Source organism: Triturus cristatus, chromosome 12, assembly GCF_964204655.1.
Source record: "Triturus cristatus chromosome 12, aTriCri1.1, whole genome shotgun sequence".
NCBI classification, from domain to species: Eukaryota; Metazoa; Chordata; class Amphibia; order Caudata; family Salamandridae; genus Triturus; species Triturus cristatus.
Window position 1 is genome coordinate 445,028,117 of NC_140595.1, and position 23,264 is coordinate 445,051,380.

Genomic DNA, 23,264 nt, shown 5'->3' on the forward strand with positions numbered 1-23,264 from the left:
TAGCTGAACATATTAGAATGTGCTAATTAGGGATTAATTATGTTGGTGGATTTGTGTAAGAGCTGTCCACAAGTGCTAAGGATTTTTAATTACTTCCATCCTAGAATGTTCTGAAGCCAATAATAAACAAGACACACCCCTTTTAAAGAGGTCAGGCTTGTGAAGCCTAATTTAAGTCATGCTGACTAGTGGTGGCATGATACATTTCCAAGAAGTACTTCACTTCCTTCAATAGTCTGTCTGAATTAGCAGTCCTGTCACAGGTATGGATGGAACAGCAGAACATTACACAAATGTCAAGCTGCCCACAGGACACATGCATCTAGCATGTATCATACTTGGCAGAAATGCTTGTAATAAATGGCAACATTTTAGAGCAAAGAAGATGGTGATATAGAAAAATAAACCAGGGGAATGTTTTTCCCTATTGCCTTGATTTAAGTGGATGATTTTCTTAGTACCAAAAAGCCAATATAGAGCCGCATTTTGGCAATAAAGCTCAGGAGTCTTACACCTAAATCCGGAGTGTTGTCATATATAATACATGCTATCATCTGTGAACAGTTAGGAGGGAAATATATCAAGTACTTGGTTCCTATCATCATTGTTTGGTTTATAAAATATGCCTAACCAAGGATTGGTGGCATGTATTTCAAGTAGCCCTGTCGTGACATTGCACACTGGACTTCAAAGAGCAAGAGTGGAGGTCATAAAAAAACATGCAGCTTACAGTTCTAAAATGTATGCAATGTGCAAGGTGCCATGGGTAACAAAGTGCATCTGTGCCAGTGTTTTTAGCAGTGAAATTATGATCTCACTACTTTGCCCGCACCCAAAACAACACATTCATATGCTTTGGAAGCTCTGGTAATATTTTCATGCCATGGCTTGAGCCCAGACATGCCTAAAATGCTCATATGTGGTCTGTTATGGACCTGTTCTGCTTATGTACATAAATAGAATCAAGATGCCAAATTGCATCACTACAGGCTACTACCATATGTTCACGTCCTATCTCCCCTTTGCTCAATGCAGGTGTGAATCTTCTAAACACACTATATCCACAGGTGCAGCATAGCGGACCAAAAGGCGAAAAGTATGGTCACAGCCAGGACATTGGAGACATCGGTGGCAAAATAATTGCCTTGAGAAAAGGGTGTATCCTAGCCCCCTTTTTGTTTGTAATATATACTAATGGCTTAGAGGCCATTTCATTAAGCAGGGAGCTTGATGTCCCAAAAAGTGGCAGCAAATATGTTCCTTTATTAGCTTACGCAGATGACACAGTGCTAATAGCAACATCAGCTATAGCCTTACAGATTTGATGTCTTCACTCGACCTAAAAGTTAACTCTACTAAATCATATGTAATGGTATGCAATACTAAGTCTACAAGAACCAGGAACTTTGTCGTACAGGGCAAGAAACTAGGACTAGTAGGCAATTTCATGTATTTGGGGAGCTTATTTAACAACCAGTTGAATTGGGATCCACTTGTTACAGCAGTAGTCCATCTTATAAACAGGGCTGTGGATGAGCTATTTTGTTTTGCACACAGATTAGGCCACTAGCCAGTGAGGGAATAAATTACAGTATATAAAGCAACATGTCTTTCAATTGCAACATATGGGACAGGGGTGTGGGGACACCATTCAAGCTGCAGCTACAAACACTGAAAAATAAATTTACCAAAAGGTTATTGATGACCCTGAATAGTGCTTCCAACCCCCTACGTCATCAGGAACTGGGTCTAGAGTTTGTAGAGGACCGTATATATCCAGTGCACGCCGCACACATCATCGCGCAGCATTCAATCACACGAGTCCGCACATACCAAACTCGAGCCTGCACACCCCACGCATCAGGAACTATCAGGGACACATACATTCCCTATGCATTCCTATGGGAGGGCAGGCCTATCTCACCACATGCACTCAGAATGCGCACGCACTTTACCCTGGGACACAGGGAAAGTGCGCAGAAACCAAAAACCACTATCACCAAGTCACCAATAAAAGCAAAAAAAGTTCAGGGGTGAACCTGCCAGAAGGGCCAAGTCCAACAGTTTTCTTGTGAAGTAATCACAGATTGCCAAATGTGGTTTAGGCCCAAACAAGTCTATGGCTTCTCTTTGTGAGGGGCACTTATCATGAGATAGGATTGGGGCATTATTAAGATAACCCGGGAAACATTCCACTAAATGCTTAGGCCATTATTAAAGAGGCGCTCTTTTCTAGCGCCAAATCACACCATTTTGCATAAGATAACTTGAGTCCACTACAGTTGCCACTTGCCCCACTGCAATTCTATTTAACACTTACATCAGATTTGCAAACTAGATTTTATTTAACCAGATTGTGTTTACGCACTGTGCACTTTTTACTGGCATTTCCATGCCAAAGTGGGTGGGCTGATAAGCTCGTACCTTGTCCATGTGACAATTTAATAAGCCAAAGCACTATCAGGCACATGCATCAAGAAAAGCTTTTGCGAGTCCTTAATTGCGATTAAGGAATCGCAATTAAGGACTCGCAAAAGCCTTCGCATGTAGGAATCGCTATTAAAATAGCGATTCCTTAACATTCATTAATTGCGACTCACAAATTGCGAGTCGCAATTAATGAATGGCTTCCCATTCATTCCTATGGGCCTCCAGGCCAATAGGAATGCATTGGAGATTGCGGGAGCAATTTGTGAGTACCAGTAGGTACTCGCAAATTGCTCCCGCAATTTCTAGGGTGCAAGGGTGTCAAAATGACACCCTATTGCACCCATGTATTTGAACTCTGCACACATGTTGCATACACACATGCTCTAAGGGCATGTGTGTGCGCAACATGAAACTTAGAAAAATGCAAATAAGTGCATTTTTCTAAGTTTTAGCAAATTACCATGAAGTCCAGCTTCATGGTAATTTGCTCCTGCTAATAGCGAAATCGCTATTTTTTAAACTTTAATGCATTGCATTTAAGGCATCTCAATTAGGGATTCCTTAAATGCAATCGCTATTTAAGGAATCGCTATTTTGAGATTCCTTAAATTGCGATTTTTGCATTTGGGATGATGCATCCCAAATGCAAAAATACCAGTCGCAAAGGGGCAGATTCTGAGAATCTGCCCGTTTGCGACCGGTTTTGTGGTTGATGCATGTGCCTGTATGCACTTTATCTTATTTTGCCCTTTATATGAAATGGCGAAGAGACAAATTTTACTCCCATTATTAAGGAAAATACGCCCCTGCGCATATGTGGATGGTTTTAATCTTTTGCACTCACTGGCTGCCCCTGACATTTGTATTATAGTAGCCAATTACATAGAAACTTCTGTGGCTATCAGAAAACGCTACAAAGCAAGTACCTCTCCATAATGAATGGTTCTTATAGTATGCTGTTTTAAATTGTCTATTATAGACCAAGGATTTTTATGAATTTGTATGACCCATATACTATAACGCTGTTTTATTGTTATTATTGTATGTAAAGAATTTTAAATGTTTCTGGTATTTTATGAATTACTCTTCTGTTAATTTATCGTTTGCAATTGTTGGATAAATTATGATAATCTTGTATTGAACTTTTATGGTTCAGATGAACCCAATGAAGATATTCTTGACTTTACTTGAGTCTCAAGCCCATTGCACAGCTGTGCCTCTTAAAATTACATTTGGATGCAAATGCTGACTGCGATCTATGCTGGTCCATTAATAAAGCAATAAGGAAAGTAATGCCAAAAAGGCACCACAGTAAAGCAATTGCTTAACTCAAAATACAGAAGTAACAGAACATAGCAGATAAACCATAGGTGGGCTATGGAATGGGCTTTCGTCCAGGAGAAAGTCCTTGCAACCAGGGATCTAGAACTCATAAGGTGAAGTTGGTGATGATGACATCATAGAGGACAATAGAGGTAAGAGCATATTTTCACAAAAGCCAGACTGCAGACTTGTAAGAGTACATCTTGAAATTTGAACAGTCTCTAAGGTATGGCTACAGGTCACATCTATCATTTTCAGAGGGTGTTGAAGAAAGCCATAAGCACAAGGCCCCTGAGCAGGTGAGAACTTTACACAAACAAATATGGACAGTCAAAAAATGCATCCCTTCAGGGAAGCGCTGCCACTCGCTCTTCCTTCCAGGATGCCAGAAAAAACGGACGTCACGGCGGTGATTTTGACTATGTTCAATGAACTGACCCGAGGCTGCACTACCATGGTTGGAGCATGGGCGTCAAGGGCATCTACCCATGGATTTTGGAGCATTTTTAGAGTTACTAGAGTTAGTCACCTGGGAATGCATCAGACTGCTACTCCTACCCAGTGAGGTGTAACAAAGAAAAACGTCATTCTTTCTCCTCATTATTTCCTCTTTCCACATATACTGCATACTGTGCACACATGGACAGAGGAAAATACCTCTAAGGATTGTTTTTATACAGGAAGGTGTCTCTTACTGCTCAAAAAACAATCCTACCTGTAACACAGGCGCCCTTGATCTATGGTGCAAGAGTGCCTGCGTTGGGGCTAGACAGCACACAGTGCGCAAGAGCAAGGGGAGAGCAGATATGCTGCTTATCCTTGCAAATATGGAGCATTTCTGCTCTCTCCCTTTTACGCAAAGCACTACAGCTACTTTGCTTCCCTGTGTTGCGTGAAATATTTGTAAATGTGACCCTGAGTCTTTTAAAAAAAGGAGGAATGACCAATAATTGTTATGAACAATATGTATTTGAACACGAATGATTGATGTCACATGCCTCATACCTGTCCAAACAGTTATTCACGAATTCATGAATATTTGTCCCCTGCACTTCTGTGGTGAGAATGTTACTTGAGTGCAGTTAAGTCATCCAACAATATGTGGAAATGATGCAATGGTTCGGGACCTCCCCTTACAGCAGTCAATTCTAAATTGGTTTTCAGAAACCTGATAGAATTTTGCACCTGCACATCATTTCATCCAATGCTTGATTTAGCGTCTGTTTGAAGGTAAGTTGTGGAAATTCAGCAGACATTGTGGTCTTTTAATGGAAGGAACCAGCAGCCCAGAAATGCATGGACAGGCGTTAATTCCACAAAATGAAAGCTGAACAACGTAGATGTTGGTGCAGGCTCGTATTTCACCTTACTTTTTGTCTGATGACTGAACATATTCAGGATTCCTTCCCCTCAGCCCTGTGTGTGCTATTCTTGTGATGCGCTCATGTTGAGCATGTTGACACCTGTTCTTTAGGTTCATTCTTTCTCCTTTGTGAGTGCCATTTATGTGTGCATCTCCTGCAGAATAATGCTCCCACATTACTGAGAGAAGCACTTTATCTCTACGAGCCAAATGCAAAAGCAATGGCACCCATGTTTCTTCTCACAATTAAATTCAACGGGGGAGATGTCTACCTTTTTGACTGTTTTTACACTTCAAGATTTTCTATAAGCCACATCTAAAGACTACTGAATACGCACTGAATATGCATTTTATTTGTTTTGTTACTAAACTGTGCATTGGTGTAAAATAAGGTTCAAGTGAAAAAGAACGAGATTTATGCATTATCCTAAATTGATGTTAAAAATCAAAATTTTTGCATAGATTTTGAAACGGCACAAATGTTAAATTTATGGTTTACAACTGGATCTAAATCATGGCCTGCTTTCTTTTAAACTAGCTTCATTGTCTTGAATATATTTTCTAAATGATCTAGGGGCATATCAGCAAGGACCGGCGATAATTATCGCTAAGCGCGGTTAGCGCGAGGATAATTATCGCCGGCTATCGCTGAATTTTATTGCTGAGATAGCGCGCAATCAGCAACGCTTATCTCCAAAGCGATAAAATTCCAAGTGCAAGCTGCCAAATGTGCGATTATCGCTGGAAATCCAGCGATAATCGCACAAAGTTTGTCGATAGTTTGATGATAGGGCAGGGCAGACTTAGCCATTTTATCCACCTTCCATTGGATATAATGGCTAAGTCAGACTGAAAGCAGGCGTAAGGAAACTAGCAATAACCGCGGTTATCGCTACTTTTCTTATCTCTACGCAGGTTAGCGTGCAGCTTGCTGATAGGAGAAATGTCTGTTAGCGACATTTCTCACGTTCTTTTGGGGAGGAACGCCCACTTTGCATCTCATTAGCGATGCAAAGATGGGCATTGAGGAAACGGGCGCTAAGGCATTGAAGCACACGCTAGCGTGCCTTTGCTGATAGGGCGATAAAATTATCGCTGCTTTTCGCCCAAAAACGGACGCTAAAGCGGCGATAATTTTATCGTGGGGCCTTGATGATATGCCCCCATGAAGGGATCATCAATGAAGCGAGCGAGTTGAGTGATATGGAGGCCCGCTCTGTGTCTAAGAGTAATTGTGCATGCTTAAAGGCAGCACCCAGCGCCACAAATCAGCAGCGCCAATGGCGAAAAGTCTGGAGACATGGAGACTAGCTGTAGTACTTGAATTGGGGTCCTGCATCGCTTCCGAAACTGACCAGGACGCTGTGTGTTGGTTGTTGATCCATCGCCCCAGGAGGGGCTTACTGTGCTGCCTGCTGTTAGGTGAGGGGTACCAAGGAGGAGAGAGAACGCCAAACGGGACTCAGATCCCCAGCAGACCGTGCGGCGCAACACCTGTGCCTCCCCCCGCCCACCTACCGCTGGGAAGGATTTAACGACTCGCGGAACCCGCTGGCGCGGGTCCCGCATCGCTTCCGAAACTGACCAGGACGCTGTGTGTTGGTTGTTGATCCATCGCCCCAGGAGGGGCTTACTGTGCTGCCTGCTGTTAGGTGAGGGGTACCAAGGAGGAGAGAGAACGCCAAACGGGACTCAGATCCCCAGCAGACCGTGCGGCGCAACACCTGTGCCTCAACCCGCCCACTCGCCTCAATAAAGTAGTGACGGCAACTGCTACGCGGAACGCGAGCGGGACGCGCCGGACGAAGCCCGGACAAAGGGCGGACAGTCTCTGACAGTCCGGGACAGGAGGGGGCTGGAGGCGGCTGTAAGCTGTCACAGCAACAACGGACTTTGAAGGTTGCAGAGCCCAGGTACTTCATATTGCATCATTGTTGTAGTAAAAAATTTTGCTACCCACTGGCAGCTGCTTATTGGCGGTTGTGGCAACTATTGGGTTGGGCTAATAATGTCGAAAGTAAAACATGCCGTTGGGTCGTCTACTATTGATAACTATTTGGTTAAAATAGTGGATAAGATCAATCAGGAACGTAGAAAGTCCTTGGGGCGTGTGGAGTCCTCTATTACCTCTCCCCCCATTCTTCCCGTGCCTACTCCTTTGGCAAACCCGCATAAGACCATCATTGATCCCACAGATCTGGACATCTCCATTTTGGCAGTGGACCAGGACCAAGATCAAGCCCAATGTGATGGTCTTACTTCGGGGGTTGTTACCGACTCCGAACTACGACCGGTTGATCAGGTTGTTTCTCCATCGCTATGTCCTGTTGCAATAAGAGTACAACGAGCCCCACGGGCATGTAAGAATATCACAAAGAAAGTTCATGCCAAGCGGGGGAAGAGTCGCTTAGAAAAGAAAGTTATTCAACCTCCACTTAGTCTTGAGGGAATTTCTAATGTAGACCCGATCCCTATTCCGACCTCTATAGATGGAGCGTTATTTGACCTTCTGATTAGTACCATCGAATCTAAGTTCGATAGTTAAACCCCTACTAAACAAATTGAACAAGGTCAATGCTGAGGTTGTAAGATTGGGAAGTATGTTAGAATCATTTATGAACCGCAACACTGGTGACCAAGTCAAGGATAAGGTAGTAGCTGGCCCCAACCTTAGGAACACAATTGAGATTCCTATGGTGGCTATGTCTCATATTTCTATGCCCCCTTTGGGGGAGTCTTGTGAGAAGGGATCTATGGGGTCCACCCCCTCGCTGACCATAGGTCATAATCTTACATCTAACGTAGATCTGGGGAATCAGGTTCCACTAAGTATTGGGTCGGCTAAAAACAGTGTTACCAACCAGCCTAATCTACCTCCGGACTGCGCTCCTTATGTGGCAGTTTTGGTTAATGTTCCCCCGGTCAGGGAGAGTGGTTATAACAATTCTTACAGTGAATCGCATGCTTCTTTGAAAAACAAGACAGTTGATTGGCTCCATAGGGAGTGTGGATTTCCAGTAGCCCTAGCTGATGAAATCATATGTACTAGAAGAGTCAATTGGATTGGTAGCTCATGTAAGAATTGTATTGGAGACTGTATAGTTGTTAATTTTAGAAACCCTCATCTTGCCTCCATTGTACTGAGAAAAGGTAGTTTAACCTCTCAAAGCAGTCAAGGAATTTATCTCCGCCCCCTTGGTTATTTCTATAGGCATCTGTGTAACAAGTCAACCAAAGATCGTGGGGGGGTGGGGATAAGAGATTTTAATTTGCAAACTACCTTTAATGTGGCAACATCTAATAGATTCCATCCCCTGAGTAGTCTGGATACTAATGATTGACAGGGTATTGATAAGGTGGCCATAAGGGTGGCTGCTGTCTCCATTAAAGCTCCGGGAGGAGAGGATAATTTAGGGGTGGACGATTCAGAGGGTATAGGAGCTAATAACAGTCCTGAGGTTGATATCATTAAGGATAACAGATGTAGGGAAGGTCCGTGTTTGGATTTAGATGATGGGGGTGGATCCTCTCTAAGAATTCGTGATTCGGCTACTCATCGTGGCCCTATTCCCTTGTGCATAACGCACACTAGAAACTCTAACCCCCGGGTATGTTCTATTGGTAGTTGGAACATAGCAGGTATTTCCTCAAAGGATGCCTGCCTGGGTTGGTTGGAATTTATTAATCTTTTTAATATTTTATGTTTTCAAGAGACCTGGTGTTTGGACCTACCTAATTACAATGGGTACGTTTCCTATCATTTACCAGCTATGTCATCTCCTTCAGGTAGGGCAAAAGGAGGGCTTTTGGTCTTGATTTCAGTGGATGTCCCCATTGTGGTTAAAAAATATATATCGGTTGGGGTCCACTCCCAGATCTTATGGCTTTACCAGGAGCATGGGAGAAATGTTCTTTTAATAAACTTCTATAATAATGTCTTTGACAATACCAGGCATCAAGTTGTGTTAGCACTAGAGACAGCCCTGGCGGATATTTTAATGGAGTATGATATCGTCTTTGACTATATATGGGTGGGAGATTTTAACACTGCTGCTTGTCCACATTCCTTTCAAAGGGTATGTGGCTATAATGATAGTTCAGGAGCTGAAGTTTCCCATTTTCCACACGATAAATACGGAGAAGCTCTGAATAAAATCCTAACCACCTATGACATGGAAATCCTGGTCAATTCTAAAGAAGATTGTGGAAATATTATTCCTACTTTTAGAGGAAGGAACGCAAATACTGTAATTGATTTTATTTGCATTTCCTCTAGCCTTAGCCCTTGGTGCTTATTGCCGGTGGTCGTGGATAATGCGTTAAGCGACCACAACTGCATCACCATGGAGACTTATTTGTGGAAGGGGAAGCAGGGAGTTAATACACACACCATTGTTGACATTGAACCATATCAATCTAACGGACCCAGGATCAGATGGAAAGGGGAAAAAGCGGAGTCTGTGTCAAACTCCATTGTCGCGAGTTGTTTGGTAGAAATTTGTGCCATTTTAGAAAGTCAGGTGGCTACTGATCAAGTTGTGCATAATTTTATTAAAATGAATTATTTCATAGACAACAAATTTACGAAACATGGGAAGGCCAAGGTATCCAAGCAAAAAGGGTGGTTCGACCAAGTTAGTACTATTGCATTGAAGGGGCTCAAAGATGCTTTACGAGCCAAGCCTAGAGATAACAGCAAGATTAGAGAACTGAGAGCCACTTATCAGACAGCTGTTAAGAATAGGAAGGCAGAATTAAGGGTAGAAGCATGGGACAAACTCGATCTGGCGGCAGCCACAGCCGACTCTTCTTTATTTTGGGAAACGGGTAATTGTCCGTTCCTAAAGGACGATAAGATGCCGGAACTGACGGCAAATGTAAGTGAAGAGAACTGGGTCTCTCATTTTTCGGAGATTTTTGATTCAGTTAACCAGAAGGATGGCCAGAAAGAAGCCTGGCCTATTATACCTCTGAATATCTCTGTAGCCGAAGTTCGGGGAAGTATCAGATTGAGTAACGGGGGGAAGGCCCAGGGGCCCGATGGGGTGCCTCTTGACCTATATAAATTAGCCCCCGATCTATGGGGCCCACTGCTGACTAAAGTTTTTAATGCGGCAGTTTGCATTAGAGTCCCACCTACATGGGAGGAATCCCTTATTATCCCGATCTACAAGAACGGAGACAGGGGGGATGCGAAGAATTATCGCCCAATATCCCTTCTCGATTCTTCAGTAAAAATTATGAGCAGGGTGCTTTTGGGTAGGCTAGAAGAGTGGGCCGACGCTAACAATATCCTGGCCAACTGTCATTATGGTTTCAGGAAGGGTCGAGGGACTATTGAGCAGTGTCTCAACCTCGACCTCCTAATAGGGAAGTATACGAGGGCAAAAAAAGGTCCTCTTTTTCTCTGCTTTGCAGATTTGAGCAGCGCCTTCGATATGGTGGACCACAGTATTTTGTGGGCCAAGTTACTGGAAATGGGGGCCCCAGAGGGTATTATCTACTTCTTAGCACGATTATATTCTAACCTCAGCACCAGTGTTCGATATGGCCCGGGGGGGGGAATGTACTCCAAAGTTTAAGATAGGGCGGGGTATCCGACAAGGGTGCGTGCTTGCACCCCTCCTCTTTACCCTCTTTATAAATGAAGTTGATTCGGCTGGTGGATAGTGGAGGCAGACAGTGGAGGCAGACGCCCCGATTATTAATGATTTTAAAGTTCGGGTTTTACTCTATGCAGATGATGCCGTGATTTTATCTAGGACGCCCATAGGCCTACAACGTTTGATGGACAAGTTTTCTAGGTTCATCTGGGATAGGAAATTACTAATTAATAAATCTAAAACCCATATCTTGGAATGTGGTTTGGGTTCAAAAAAATCCAATTCCTATTTCATTGATGGACTTAAAGTACAAACGGTTAATTCTTTTAACTATCTTGGTATTAATTTTACTAAGAATGGCTGTTGGTCTACCGAGATTGTTTATGTCCGGGCTAAGATGGCCAAATGTGCTAATGGGGTGTTTAAATTTGCTAGTAAAATTGGGGATAAGCGGGTTAAAGACATGTTAACAATTTATCCAATGAGATGTCTCTCGATTGCCTTATATGGAGCTGGAGTTTGGGGTCATTATTCCGCCCTAAGTCTCCAAGTAGAAGAAAATCTTTTCTTAAAGAGGCTTTTGTGCCTACCTGTATCCGCCTCTAATGAATTGACGCATAGAGAGCTTGGGATACAATACCTTTCAGATAATCTTACTTTAAGACCTCTAATGTTATGGCGTGCGGTTTGGTCCAAGGAAGAGACTTCTTTAAATAGAGCAATCATTAGTGATTGTCTCCAAATGGATGATCATTTGAAGATTCCTTGGATCAAATTTGTAGTCAATAGTTTTTCAAAGATTTATGGTTTTGACATTAGAAAGGATATGCACATTGCCTCTAGTCTGTCCAAGGCAGAGATGAAACTCATCTTTATGAGTCATATATCTGATGGGCGGGCGAGGTTGTGCGGACATTCTTCTACAAGTATGGTTTATGAGAGGTACTCTGAGACTGTTGGATACCAACTGTATTTAAGTTATGTCAATAGAGTTTCTCACCGCTTTGTATTAACCAGATTACGGCTAGGGATTATACATCATTTGGTGGCTTTCCCCAAAATCAAAAAACACCCAATTGGCCCTTGCCCCTGTGACCATGAATCTGCACAGAGTACCATGCACCTTTTATTGTTTTGTAAATTTTATGGTAGTCTTCGTTCAGCCTTCCTAAAACCTATTTTCTTAAAATATGGTACGCGTAATGTTAATGATTCTATGAAGTTGTTTTTTAATCCTAATCCCGATTTCTGTTTTTATACTGCAACCTTTCTCCTTCAAGTGAACCAAGTTTGGAATAGAATGATTTTTTAATGGTCTTTTAACATTTTTATATTGATTTGTATTTATGATAAATTGGATCATTTGATATGTTTTATGATGTTTGTACGTATGTGCTTTTATGGACTTTGTGTTAAGCTCCGAATAAAGCTTTATGAATTGAATTGGGACCAATGGCCATGTGTAGTAGGTTCAAGTGTCAAGGTGGCGAGGCAGAGGCCATAGCAAAAATTCTCTTCTGATCATACAGTGCATGTCCAAAGCTTGACATAAAGGCTATTATTGGCATCAATGCTTGGCATAGAGTTGGCTATGATCTGCTGCAGAATTCTAAAGCCATAAGCAGAACATATGTTGTGCACCCACGCCTACTGAGAATGGCCGAAATCCATCCCAATTGAGTAATGGGCATGGAGGTATGGTTCACAGCATGACTGGAAACCTCACCTTGTGGCCAGATCCCATGATTGTAGAATTCGACCTTCTACCATTGGTTATGGGGTAATTGGGTTTGAATGTGTGGTGTAGTGTAAGGTCATTTTCTGTGCCAGGGTCAACTGTGTATAATTAAACACTGTGCTGAGCAAGGTTTGGAAGCAGGGGGACTGGCCACCACGTCGAAAGAGGTAATGCCAAGCAAGTTTCGTTGGGTGTTGGGAAAATCTGCACTTTAATGCTTGAACTGTTGTTCATAATATTTTAAGGAACAATGGTCCTTAAAGAAAAAGCTTTTGAGACAAAACACATGAATAGAAATACAATAATACCTACTTTTGGCGTCCTAATGGACAGGATCATTTAATGTAAAAAGTAAAAGAGAACATAAAAGGTGGAACATAAACATATCAAAGAAACTCAGGCAAGCAAAGAACTGTGGCCAAACAAATTGCAACAATCAGGCCACCAAAGAATACATCAGAACACCCTAGCACATATTAATACAAAATATACAGTTATGCTAGGGTGCTAGAAGTCAACAATGTTTCGATCCCTGTAAGTAAATGCCGGGATCATCATCGGGGCAAGAAAATAGATGCCTGAGGCGATTGCCTATCGAATAAGATTCCATGACTGAATTATGTGTGGGGCTTAAGACAAGGAAGCCCGGCAATAGGAGCCATTATGAAAGCCATTTGAGGACATTGTAATGGGACCCATCATGGAGGGCCATCGAAGGACATAGATTCCTTGAATCACGTGGGTGCTCACAGGATTTTTATTTAGATGACAGGGAGGAGGAGGAGAGACGCTGATGTGCCTATGTGAGTATGGGAAGGTCCGTCGGAGGCAGCCGAAGAAGATGCAGCTTGAAGGACGGAGCATTTCAGTGCAGGACTGGCAATCGAAGCGAATGCGGCATGAAGGAAGAGCTTCCCTCGCGCTGCTTTCGCTTCGATTGCCGGTCCCTCATGCCTGCAGGCAGGAAACATGGTGCAGCCTCACAGACAGACTCTTAAAATGAGATAGGAAATTTGATAGCCCTAAAGGCAATTTCTTCCACTCAACCTGATAGGAAGGTTGAAAGTAGCTCAGCATGTAAAGACATAACTAAGCAGCCTGGTCTCCTGATGGAAATATCAAATAAGGAAACTACCCCTAGCTGCCTTAATAATGCCATCAGGAACCAAACTATAAAATCTATTTCCACCCTTAATGCAGAAGACACGAGTCTGTGCCAAGAGAAACTACAGTGGGAAGCTCTGGCTATGCGTATTCAAGGGAGCTCTACACCACAAACATTGATTGATAAAAGTACGAGCCCCACTGCAAAATTAGCAAACATCAGAAAAAGGATAAATCCAAAAGAAAGAAAATGACTGATAGTACCTTTCCTGTATACTCAATAAAGTGGTTTTTTTCCAGCTCTAAGGGGCGCAATATAGTCCCAAGCAAGAGAAAAACAAATAACACTACTTGTCTGGAAACAGAAATGCTTATGCAGAACAACGGAGGCCAAGGAACTGCTAATACTTTACAAGTGAAAATGCACTTTGCTCAACCCAAAGGGAAAAGGAAACTTAAAAGAAGTCGGCTCATCAAAGGAGCTGTTGAGGTGCCCCAACCGGGTATGGGTAACCAACCCTGGAATTTCAATGGGCCCAGTGCAAAGCTTGGATGCAGATCTGCCGGGGAGTATGGGATTTGGTCATGCAGGGGATTTCAGGCCAGCTCCCAACCTTACCCCCCTGGCCCCAACCTTTGTAAGGTCAGAAGAAATGGGGAGGACAAACTGGAGAAAGAAATAACTCTCTGACTGACAGGGCTATTACAGGCAACCGGGAAACTGATGAATGCTGCCTGGAATTTACTGACCTCTCTCCAAACATCAGCTCAAGAAACTTTTTAAATAGATCAAGATTGCTAGACCCTTTTTATGCTATTCCAGAACTTAGGGGCCCATTACGATGGCGTAATGATCGCCACCACTGAGCCGCTGGTGGGGACCGTTATGCCATCGTAACGTGAAATACCCCTGCCATATTACGATGGAGGGGTATCGCGGAGGATGCAAAGTCCATCCGCTGCTTTTCCGCCGGTCAGCAATCCTTCCGATTGCTGGCCGGGCGGATGTGGGCCACTAATATGGTCCAACCATATTAGAATGAGTGTGGTGAAATGCCTTTCCATGGCGGCATCGAAGGATGGTGGTGTTTGGCTTTAGGGGCACGTTGTGGGCCCCCTGGGGGGGGTGCACTTGGTACCCCCCTGTAGTTCCCTGCACCAAGTGGCAGGCACCGCATGGTGCCTGCCACATGGTGCAGGGAAATGCCAGGCATGCGATTTTGACATTGCGGTGGGTGCTGCTGTGAGCAGCACCCTCCGCAATTTTAAAATGCAGAATGCGACCGCCAGGAAGGCGGTCAGACCCTAATTCGCGGTGCGGGACCGCCGCATGTCTGGCAGCCGGACCCAACACCGCGAGGATGGCGAGCGGACTCAGGTCCGCCCGCCATCCTAATAGGCCCCTAAGAGTGATCTTGTCCATCGACATGAGGACAGTGAAATTGATTAACCAGCAACCTGGGCTGGGCTTAAGTGGGAATAGTGTTTATTCCTCCAAGGTTGAATTCACACTACCCAGTATCGCTAGACTGGTTCTCAGCCATATAGATGATTTTCATATCATGTGGGTTGACGTTTTGCTTTGCCCAAGCTTTGACAGAGAAGATACCATTCCATCAGGGCAGCATTGGTTACAAACAGAACACCCCCGACAATGAGCACCCCTCTAATTATAAATAATTTCTGGGGATATTGAAGAGCGACCCACTGAACATAAATGGAGTACCCCATGAGAACCTGCGCCTCACTGCTTGCAATAACTCAAGGACAATTAAGTTTCCAAATCCTGGGATCAAAGAAACCGAGGCTGACCACAAAGATTGGACATGGATAGCAGAAGGGCTGGCAACTAAACCTGGAGGGAGACCCCACCAGATGGGACTCCGATTAAGTATGGAAGAGCTTGTCCTCTGAGTTTCTACCCCGATTTCAACTGGGTTATTCAGGGCAAGTATTATGGACAAGTCTAGCAATGACTATTTGTATGCACTATCGTGGAATATTGCGGGCTTGAGCAGTAAAACAGAGGATGAAGACTGGCTGAAGTTTGTTGCACATTATAATATATGCTGTTTCCAAGAAATATGGGCCCTTGAGGGAATCAATGTAAATGGGTTTCTTGGTAGCAACATCCAAGCAACCCCCCCTTTGGAAGGGTCGACCTTCGAGAGGACTTACTGTTTGAATGTTGTGTAAGCTGGAACGCTGGAATGTGGAAACTTGTGGTAGATAAATTGTCCTCTAATGTACAACACTTGAGAATCTGGCTCATGAGCCCTGCAGGTGGGGTGGTTGACATTGTGAATGTTTATATTCCACTGGGGTGGTTCCCAGAGCTTCAAACGATTTGGGGTAATTTTGTGTCCAACATCAATAGTATTATGGAGGACGATGCTACTTGTAAGTTGATAGAGAAGGGCACTGGGGAGAAGTGTATGCCATTGATCTGTGGCAATTTTAACACACAGCCATCCAATGCTATCATTAATAATGAGGTCCTAATAGAAGACCCTATCCCTAAATCAGCTATGGGCAATTTTAAATGCAAGTAGAAGGGAGGTGCATTCTATGAGCCCCTGATAAACTGCCAACTATGTTTAAATAATGGCCCCAGTCCCTGAGATATCACTGTCAGGGCAACTTTTAACAATGGGAGAAGTTTTTCATTAATTTACTTTATCCTAATCGGTGCGCAGACAGAATATCGAGTTTTTAATATCGATATACAAACATATCGAGTTGCAAATATCGAGTTTAAGGCAAGAAATATAGTTTTTCTAAATATCGAAGTCAGTAATATCGTTTGCAAAAATATTGTTGTTTAAAATATCGATTTTTATATTAGTGTTATGTATTTTAGTATGTATTTTAAAAGTATGTCATCTAAATCTTTATAGAAGTATTGGTTTTGTGTTTAAATATATCTGTTGAATTTTTAATAGTGAATAATTTCATGTTAATTGAAATTTGCATTTTTTAGTTCTGTAGCGGTTTGTGGGTTTATAGGGGAATAAGGTGGGAAGTAATTTAATTATAATAAATTCATTAATATTTTTTATTCATTAGTATTTATTTAATTTAGATTTTATAGTGTTAATTGTGGTAATTAATGCTTTATAAATTAATTAATAATTGGTCGTAAATTTTTATTAATTAATTAATTTATAATATATAAAACAGAAGGAGCGTGTTCATTCCATCAATCAACAATCTAATACTGTAGTCCGAATAACAAAATCCCGATGCCTGCTTCCTGTTCATTTCTTTATTTGCGAGAATTTTTCCAAAAGTTCAAATGTATCATACCCCAACATCAAACATAATAGTAATTGATTTGTACAGCCTACGCGTTTCGTCCCCTTGGGACATCATCAGGGCTGTGCGGTAAAGAAAACATGATATCACAATCCAATACATGTTAAATTTGAACAAAAATTCATTCCAAAAACAGTTCTATTTTAATTGTATAAAAACCTGCCTATTTAACAATCTGCAATCTCAGAAACAAATACCCTTATTCTAAGCTTGTATAAAGCACCCCACTGTTTGACTTTGCATTCTACTCAGACATATTCATTATCATATGCCCGGCTGCTTTTTAAAACCCATATAGTTGATACACCTCTCATGACAACTGAACAGTTCATTGAAGCTTCTAACTCTAATTTAAATGCATATTAATGCATAGCAACCCACTGCTCCCACATGTAACCCCTGTACCTTAGGACATCCATCCCAGTAAAAAAAGAAAAAAGAAATAATTAAACGTACCTCCTAAATTATAAACAATCGATGCAGGTGTGAAATACTGAAATTTGGTCTGTGGTCCTCTCTGGGTAGAAAAAAATGCCTTCCTCTCCAAATATTATACAAAATCTGTGTGAAAACATAATTTCACATCACTGACAATGTTTTAAGAACTAAATGCATTGGTCAATGCTCCCCGCTTAACTTCCACGCCATCCTCGCCTATGTCGGGGTTATTCTAGCCCATCTGTTAGAATCGTCTCCAATTGCAAAATATTGCTCTGTAATCATGCGTGATCCCAATCTCAATCTAAAAAAATATTTTTTAACAAAAAAGCATTATTATATATATGAACCTAGGTAAGGTGTACTTGCTGTATTTCTATTGGGTACCCACTCTCCAATTACCCTTCACCGAATGCTAGCTCGATAAAATACCTTGCACCAGGGCTATGGTCGGACTAATTAATTGATAATTATGCTAATTGTTTTATTTTTTTTAGGAGCGGGTTGTGGGTTTATAGGGGAATAGGGCAGGAAGTAATTTAATTATAATAAAGTAATTAATTTTTAATTTATAAGTATTTATTTATGTTAGATTTTATAGTGTTAATTGTGGAGATTCATTTTTTAATAATTAATTATGAATTGGTTGTTAATTTTTAATAATTAATTAATTAACATATTAATTGTTGTTTATTTTGAGTGGGTTGTGGGTTTATAGGGGAATAGGGTGGGAATTAATTTAATTATAATACATTCATTAATATTTTTTATTTATTAGTATTTATTTAATTTAGATTTTATAGTGTTAATTGTGGGAATTCATTTATTATTAATTAATTATTAATTGTTTAATAATTACTATTAATTATTTGGAAATTATGCTAATTGTGTAAATTTTGTAGGAGCGGATTGCGGGTTTATAGAGGAAAAGGGTGTGAAGTAAGTTATTTAAAAATAATTAATAATTAATTGGTAATTAATGGTAATTAAATAATTAAAAATAATTATGGACATTGTGTTATTAATTTGAGATGTGAGTTGTGGGGTTCATAGTGGTAAAGGGTGGGAACTAATAAGTGGTTGTTAATTGATAGTAATTTAATAAAATAAAATTAGTCATTGAAATTGTGTAATTATTTTTATGTGTGTGTTGTGGTGTTTGTTGGGGTAGAGGGTGGAAAGTATTTTAAGTTTTATTAATTAATAATTATTTGCTCATTATTATTCATTTATTAATTGACACATTTTTATGGTAATTGTTTAATTTTATTTTGTGTGTGGATTTCGGTTTTCTAGGGGTAATGTTTGGTGAGTAAATTATTTTTTATATATTTTAATTTGATTTTTAATTAATAATATTTGTTTATTTGATAATTAATTATATTAAATATGGAGGTCCAGTTTTTTAGAAATTGAGATGTGTTGTGAAATGTGTGGTGTTATAGGGTAGGAAATAAAAAATATTGATTTTGTGTAATCAGTCATATTTTTGATTATAATTAGTTTTTATTAAATATACTTATTAATTACTTAAGCTTACATCTTTTTTATTTTTTATAAAATGATGCGTGTAGGTAATTTCTAGATGTTTTTAACATTATATTATGTTACTATCTTTTGAAATGATTAATATTTCCATTTTCTTTTATTTTTGTGTTATTAACAATCATTGTATTGTAGTTGATATTTTGTTTCTTTTTTATTTGAATTAACTTTGTTGGGAATATTATTTTACCTCTCTGCTAGCCAACACTTTCCCTAATTGTCGTACTCACTGGAGTGTGAATAGTAGATGTCTATCCAACACTTTCCCTACTGTTGCACTCACAGAGTGGGAATAGTAATTTTTACCCCCCTCCGTTATCCAACACTTTCCCTTCTGTTGCACTCACTGGAGTGGGAATAGTAATTTTTAGCTCTCCGCTATCCAACAATTTTACTACTGCTGCACTCAGTGGAGTGCAAACTGTAAGTTTAAGTGTAAGTTTAAAAATTATTAAATATTTATATAATTTCATTTATAATATCATTTTTTTATTAGATTATATGTTGTAGGTGTATGTAGATATATATATATATATTATTTTTTATTTTATTTATTTGTTAATTATAATACATTTATAATATTTAAGTTATTAGTTTATTTGTTTCACAGTAAATATACATTTATACATTACATTTTATATATGTACTTTTCATTTTTTTTTATTACATTTATTTATTCTATTTGTTAAAATGTACATTACATCGAAATAATTTTTTTAAAGTTAATTATATTATTTAATTTAGTTAACATTATTTTTTATATATGAAAAAATTGATGTTTTGTACATCGATATTTCTAACATCTATATTATTTTTTCAATATTTTTGTATGTTACATTTTAAAGATAGGATGCCGATATTTTGGATATCAATATTTTTGTATCGATATTTGTGTATGTGGATATTCATGTAGTCGATATTATGTCAGTGATCCATCCTAATCAATATAGATGGATGAGAATGTGTGCATGATATGACTGTGAACATGAGAGAGGAGAGTGGCCATGACCCTGGGGCACTCTGTCTGAAATTGTGCCCGAGTGGGGAGCACTTGTTAATAATTCACTGGAGAGGAGATATAGGCATTTGATTGCCCCATCCAATGGCATAAAGAGAATAAGGTGGAGTAGTGTGAAATATTCACACAATCTTTCACTGCTAGAGTGTATAATGACTTAGGGGCTCATTACAATGATGGACGGAGGCCCATCCGCACTGGTGGCGGTGCCAGAAAACGTTCATCTTCCTGCCCTGGGTGCGGACATTGCGACTACTGAATTACAATGGTCCACAGAGGCCATTTTCCGTCCTCCTCAGTCTTTCAGGTTCTGCACATTTTTTACGTATGCAAGGGTGGTAGATGAAGCCAACAGCGCAGGACCGGTGTGTAGAAACACGTTCCGTCCGCTAACCAGATTACGATGTGGCAAACAGCCCTTCCCACTGCAGCGTAAAAACCACGACGTTGCGGATGGTGGAAACACAACAACGGAGAGGAAGAGCAGAAACAGAACCCATCTAAACCACTGGAGCCGCCATGGATCCTGCGCAACATGCCTTCACGCTGCACTACCTGCTGCACCTCCAGCAGACAAGACACTGCTGCGCTCAACAGCAGAGGTACGTACCAAACATCTGCATGCATGCAACCCCTGAACAACCACAACTCTCAGCAAGCGTTGCCGCACCACGATGAATGTGGCAACCTGCCAAATGCAAAGTGTGAGGCGCACCCAATCCCCATGAGTGACTATTGGTGCTCCTGAGCGCAATTGGGGCCAATGCCGAGCCCTGCAGTTGCAGAGTGCGCACACCGCAATATCAAAATATGTACTCCGAAGGCCCCCATTGGCTAATGACTCATTCGCATGGTAGTTACCACACAGACGTCATAGGAGTGCACCTGTGGAACAAACAAACATAGCTCAGGCCGACATGGTATGTGATGTTACTGGGCACTTATAAAGCGCACAGCTATTCCACAGAGTGTCCCAGCGCTGGAAGGACCCTGAGACTTACAGTGCGCACCCAAACAGGTAGACCTCATTTAAAGTTGGAGAAGCCAGGTTTTAAATTTTTTTCTGAAAGCAAGAAGATCCTGCGCCTGTCTTAAAGAAGGAGGCAGGCTATTCCATAACTGCGAGGCCACTACTTGAAAAGAGCGACCACCCATGCGTGAGCGGGAAAACTTTGGAATGGTCGACAGACGTTAGGAAGAGGATCTCAAGGTCCTTAGTGGGGCATAGTGCTGAATTCTATTCCTGATGTAGTTAGCACCTGTGTTGTGAAGGGCCTTGAAAGCCAAAACTAAAGCTTTAAAGTGCATTCTCTTCCGCACCGGAAGCCAGTGCAAGGACCTCAGGTGGGGGGTCATATGGGTTCTGGGGCCTACCATGAGTATGGCTCTGGCTGGCGTATTCTGTACCACCTGCAGGTGGCCAAGTAGATAGTCTGGGAGGCCAAGGAACAGAACATTGACGTAATCCAGCCTGGATATAATCAGGGTCTGGACTACAGTCTCCAATGACATCATCGGTCACTGTCAGCCATGTGGGCATGTATACACAATCCATGTGCATTTGTGCCTCATTCAGGTGATCGTTGCAATGTCTGTTATGCAAATACCACACACACTCACACAGGACTGACCCTATAATGTCCACATGTGTCTGTCCACCGAGCTGTATATCCATGTTACGTTGTCCAGATGACACTCACTGCCCTCATCCCGTAATGTTGTTGTGTATTGTGGGACTAAAGCTTGCGGTCGTGCAGTGACAGCAGCTACATGCAACTCAGCACTGATGCTGGGAAACACAAGTGCCGTGCCATCTAACCCCAGGGCATCCCAACTTTGATGTAGCAGTGTGCTATATGCCATACACATCAACTCCTTTAGATGTTGTCGAGTCATTATGTCGAGTGAGTGAAGAAAAACAATGTCTGAATGCAGGTCACTTGTGTATTTCACGTGACCATGAGTCCTGTCAATGTTGTGGTTGTGTGAGTCTCTGGGTAAGCTGTGCACCACATTTCATCTATAACTCAACCCATGCTTGTGTACCCTGACATATGTAGGAGGAGACCACCCATCTTTCGATCTGTCCCCGACCTGGTGATGATAGAGGACATTAAAATCATCAGGAAACTCCGTTTGGATCACCGCACACTATAAAACCTATGTGCCCAGTTGGAGACCCATTTGAAGCCTAAAAGAATATATCTGTCTGCATTGTTTGCTACATTGAAGGTTATGACTGCACTACATTTCTTCACTCCTGTGTCTTTCCAGTAGACTGTGGCCAGCGCGGGTGGGATGTCACAACCCATGTTCAGCATGGAGTTGTGTGATGTCCTATCAGCATTGATGCTTTACAAAGACAGTCATGTACACTTCCCGAGAATGGATGGATTGGCAGCTGTGAAGGAGGAGTCCTATGACCTGGGAGTCATTCCAAATGTTGTGGGAGCCATTGATGGTACCCACATTGCCCTCGTTCCACCACAGGCAAGTGAACACATCTATAGGACCCGCAAAACACTACCGCTCCATCAACGTACAAGTGGTATGCCAGGTGGTTCAGATCATCTCACACCTGTGTGCAAAGTACCCTGGGTCGGCTCATGACTCCCACATCTTGCGGGACAGCACCATACCCCAATTGATGGCCAATCTGCCCCCCGAGCGGGCCTGGCTTGTTGTTGAGTGGGCTGTGTCATTGACTGTGATGTATGTGTGACATGCTGCTCTCCCCGCATATTCAGATCACACTGTTTGCCTGTTTGTCTCACAACTAGGTGACTCTGGGTATCCCAATTGTCCGTGGTTGCTGTCCCCACTGTGGGATCCAACAACGCCGGAGAAATTCCAATACAATGATGCACATGGAAGGACACGTAGTGTGGTGGAGCGCACTTTTGGATGGCTGAAGTCAAGATGTAGGTGCCTGGACCAGACTGGTGGTGCACTTATGTACTCACCACAGAAGGTATGCCAGATGGTAGTCGACTGCTGCATGCTACACAACCAGGACTTGTGCAGAAGGATCCCCCTGATTCTTGCCGACGATGAACAGCAGCAGTCCCCCGCTCCCAACCCACACATGCCCAGTGACAATGACAGTGGTGAGGAAGAAGACCTTGACCAGTGTCAACAGCTCATCGTCAACTACTTCCGTTGAGTGTAAGTTAACAATGAGCGACTATGACTGTGTCTGTGTGCCTTACTGTTGTTTCACAAACTTTGAGAATTGTTGCTGGCATTTTGTACACATACAGGACTATGCACGGGATTAGAGAGCTTGGGCAGGCAGGACTGAGCACTCAGAAGCACCAAGAAGGACCCAATTGCTATAGTACCTCACTAGCGCTCCTACTCACTCAGAGGTATGCAAGCGCATGTACA